This window comes from Mandrillus leucophaeus, unplaced genomic scaffold (genome assembly GCF_000951045.1).
Source record: "Mandrillus leucophaeus isolate KB7577 unplaced genomic scaffold, Mleu.le_1.0 Scaffold56, whole genome shotgun sequence".
Taxonomy (NCBI): Eukaryota; Metazoa; Chordata; class Mammalia; order Primates; family Cercopithecidae; genus Mandrillus; species Mandrillus leucophaeus.
In genome coordinates, this window is record NW_012106030.1 from 1,095,799 (window position 1) to 1,100,590 (window position 4,792).

Sequence of the window (4,792 nt, forward strand, 5' to 3'; positions counted from 1 at the left end):
AAAAAAAAAAAAAAAAAAAGAAAGAAAATAGAAAAGAAAACAAACTAAGCACAAATACACCTGGAGAAAAGAAAGAAAGAAAAATTTAAAAAGAAGTAGAAATCCATGAAATGGAAAACAGAAAGAAGCACTAAAGAAAAATTAATGCAAACTATAGTTGGCACCTTAAAAGTTCAACAAAATTGACTAAGGGAAAAAAAGAGAGAAAAGATATAAATTACCAAAACCAGGAATTAAAGAGGGGACATCACACAATCTCTACAGACACTAAAAGAAAGAGAATACTGTGAACAAACCTGTGCTAACAAATTAGGTAACTAAGATGAAATGGTCAAATTCCTAGAAAGACACAAATTACTAACACTGACTAAAGAAGATATAGAAAATTGAATAGACTTATAACAAGCAAAACTATTGGATTAATAACTAAAAAATTTCCCATGAAGAAACAACTAGGCCCAGAGGCTGAAATATCTGGATTACTTTCTCCTGTAATCCCCGCACTTTGGGAGGACGAGGTGGGCAGATCACAAGGGCAGGAGATCGAGACCGTCCTGGTTAACATGGTGAAACCCCGTCTGTATTAAAAATACAAAAAATTATCTGGACGCAGTGGCGGGCGCCTGTAGTCCCAGCTACTCGGGAGGCTGAGACAGGAGAATGGCGTGAACCCGGGAGGCGGAGCCTGCAGTGAGCCGTGATCGTGCCACTGCACTCCAGCCTGGGAAACAGAGTGACACTGTCTCAAAAGAAAAACAAAACAAAACAAGAAAAAAGAAAAATTAATGCCAATACTTCACAAACTATTCAAGGTAATAGAAGAAAAGGGAATAGTTTCTAACTCATACTGTGAAGCCAATATTACCCCGTTATACAAACTAATCAAAGATACCACAATAAAAGAAAATTATACTGCTATATTTCATGTATATTGACATAAACACCCTCAACAAAATTTTAGCAATTCAAATCCAGCAATTAAGTAAAAAGGATTATATAGCATAATTGAGTACACTGTATCGCAGGAGCACATAATTGCTTTAATATCCAAAAATCGGTTAATGTAATGTATCGCGTTAATAGGATAAAAGACAAAAATACATAACCACCTCAATCAAGTCAGAAAAAGCGTTTGACAAAACTCACTCATTTATGATTTAAAACTCTCAACAAGGCCAGCATGGTGGCTCATACCTGTAATCCCAGCACTTTGAGAGGCTGAGACAGGTGGATCACGAGGTCAGGAGATTGAGACCATCCTGGCTAACACGGTGAACTTCTTTGGCCTAATAAAAGACATCTACAGAAAACCTACAGCTAACATTGTATTTAATAGTATATTTTCCCCCTAAAACTGGAAACAACACAAGCGTTTCTGCTGTTATCACTTTTATTCAACATATTCATGGAAGTCCTGGCCAATGCATTTAGGCAATGGAAATAAATGGCATCTGCATTGGCAATGAACAAGTTGAACTTTTCTTATTTGTAGATGACATTATCCTGTATGAAGAAAATTCTCAGGAATCTACAAAACAGTACTAGAACTAATAAATTAGCAAGTTTGCAGAATACAAAATCAATATACAAAAATCAGCTGTATTTCCATATCCTAGCACTTAACAATCTGAAAATGAAATTACAAAAACAATTCTAATCATAATAGAAACAAAATAATAAAGTAATTAGAAATAAGTTTAACACAATTGATACAAGACTTAAACACCAAAAACTATAAACACATCTGAAAGAAACATTAAAAACTTTAATAAATGGAGAAACATTCCATGTTTATGGATTGTAAAAGTCAATATTGTTAAAATATCAATTCTCTTCAAATTAAAGTACAGGTTTAATGTGGTACCTAACAAAATCCTAGCAAGAATTATTGCAAATTAGTAGTCTTAAAATTTACATGGAAATGCAAAAGAATGAGAATAACCAGAACAGTTTTGGAAAAATCCAAAGTTGAAGAACTTCCACTTCCTGATTTTTAAATTTACTATGAAGGTACAATAATCTGGCATAAGGATAGACACACAGACGGTTTGTAACTTATAATGATTTGACTTATGAATTTTTTTTTTAACTTTGCAATGGAATGATGTTATGCATTCAGCAGAAACCATACCTTGAATTTTGAAGTTAGATTTTTTTTCCCAGACTACTGGTATGTAGTGTAATACTCTCTTGCAATTCTGGCCAGTGGTGGTTGGCCACAGCTCCCAGTCAGGCATGCAATAACAAGGGCAAACAATCAATACTCTACAATGAACTGTGTTGTCAGCCTTCTTTGGTATTGTATTTTGTGTTTTTGTATCCCATCACGTCAACAAAATGTCCATTTTTGACTTAATGACATTTTCAACTTATGATGGGTTTATCACTATGTAACTCCATAATAAGTTGAGGAACATCTGTACAAGTTAGTGAAACAAAATTGATAGTCCAAAAATAAACCCTTACATTTAAGGTCAATTTCTAACAAAGTTATCAGTTTCACCCTAGTTATTCAATGGGAGAAATGATGGTCTTTTTAATAAATGGTGCAGGGTCAGTTAGGTAACAACCTGCAAAATGATGAATTTAGACTCATCTTACATCCTACAAAAAAGTTAAATTCAAATGGATTATAAACCTAAATGTATTAGTTAATATTAATACTATAAAGGGTTAGGCAGCACATTCTTAGATATGACACCTAAAAAGCACAATCCATAAAATAAAATACTGGTAAATTTGATTTCATCAAAATTTAAAACTTTTGCACTTCAGAAGACATCACTAAGAAATGAGAACACAAGCCATATACTAGGAAAAAATTATTTGCAAATGAGATATCTGATAAATAACTTGTATTCAACATATATAAAGAGCATTTACAACTTAGTAAGACAACTCAATTAAAACAGGTAGGCTGGGCACGGTGGCTCACGCCTATAATCCCTGCACTTTGGGAGGCTGGGGCAGGTGGATCGCGAGGTCAAGAAATCGAGACCATCCTGGCTAACATGGTGAAACCTGTCTCTACTAAAAATACAAAACAGCCGGACATGATGGCGGGTGCCTGTAGTCCCAACTACTGGGGAGGCTGAGGCAGGAGAATGGCGTGAACCTGGGAGGCGGAGCTTGCAGTAGGCCGAGATCGAGCAATTGCACTCCATCCTGGGCGACAGAGCAAGACTCCATCTCAAAACAAAACATAACAAAACAAAATAAAACAAAAAACAGGTAAAAGGCCTTCTTCCCCGCCCCACCTCCCCTCCACCCCCAGCGTTGCTGGACCTGTGGGTCTGTGTTGAGCCACAGATATGAGTTTCTGTTTCTCAGGATGGGGTTTGTTAAAGTTATCAAGAGTAAGGACTACTTTAAGAGATACTAAGTGAAATGTAGAAGACAACAACAGGGTGAAACTGATTACTATGCTCAGAAATGCTTGGAGATATAGGATAAAAATAAGTACACCATGCCTAAGTACAGGGTGGTAGTTTGTGTAACAAATAGAGATATCATTTGTCAAATTGCTTATGCCCATATAGGAGGGAATATGATAATGTATGCAGCTTATGCATGTGAACTGCCAAAATATGGTGTGAAGGTTGACCTGACAAATTATGCTATAGCATATTGTTCTGGCCTCTTGCTAGGTTTGGCATGGACAAGATCTAAGAAGTCCAAGTGGAGATGACTGGAGATGAACACAATGTAAAAACCATTGATGGTCAGCCAGGTGCCTTTACCTGCTATTTGGATGCAGGCCTTGCCAGAACTACCAATAAACTTTTTTGGGGTCCTGAAAGGAGCTGTGGATGGAGATTTGTTGATTCCTCACAATATTAAACGGTTTCCTGTTTATGATTCTGAAAGCAAGAAATTTAATGCAGAAGTACATTGAAAGCACATTATGGATCCAAATACTGCAGGTTACATGTGTTACCTAACAGAAGAAGATGAAGATGCTTACAAGAAACATTTCTCTTAATACATAAAGAACAGCATAACTTCAGACATGAAGGAGATGTACAAGAAAGCTCATGCTGCTATATAAGATAATCCGGTCTATGAGAAGAAGCCCAAGAAAGAAGTTTAAAAAAAGAAGTGGAACCATCTGAAAATGTCCCTTGTCCAGAAGAAAGATCAGGTAGTTCAAAAGAAGACAAGCTTCCTTAGAGCTCAGGAGCAGGCCGCCAAGAGCTAAACCGAACAATTTTCTGTGAGAATTTTTCAGATAAAGACAATAAACTTATTGACTAAACAAATAAAAAAAAGAAATAAAAAACCAAGTGAAATATTTTAATAGATATTTCACCAAAAAAGATGTAAGAATGCCAATAAACACATGAAAAGATGCTCAGTGTCATTAATCATTAGGAAAATGAACATCCAAATGACAATGAGATATAATTTCATACCCACTAGATAGCCATAATCCAAAATACAGACAGTGACAAGGGTTAACTAGAATGTGGAGAAAATTGAATGTTTATACATGGCTAGTGGGAATGTAAAATGGTTCAGCCACTTCGGAAACAGTTTAGCGGGTTCAGCAACTTTGGAAATAGTTTAGCACATAAATTTACCAAGTGACTCTGCAATTCTATTCCTAGGTATCAGCCCAAGAGAAGTTAAGGCACATGCCCATAACAATATTTTCATGTGAATAACACGGAAATAACAAAAAAGTGGAAAAAGTGCAAATGTCCAACAACTACTGAATGGATAAACAAAATGTGGTATATCCCTACAACGGAATATTATTCAATAATGAAAAAGGAAAGGACTGATAGATACA

General features: G+C 35.7%; 1 pseudogene; it reads left to right on the plus strand.

The window, feature by feature from the left end:
• Window positions 1–3,331: 3,331 nt before the first annotated feature.
• On the plus strand, window positions 3,332–4,198 carry LOC105552479 (annotated as a pseudogene).
• Window positions 4,199–4,792: the final 594 nt, after the last annotated feature.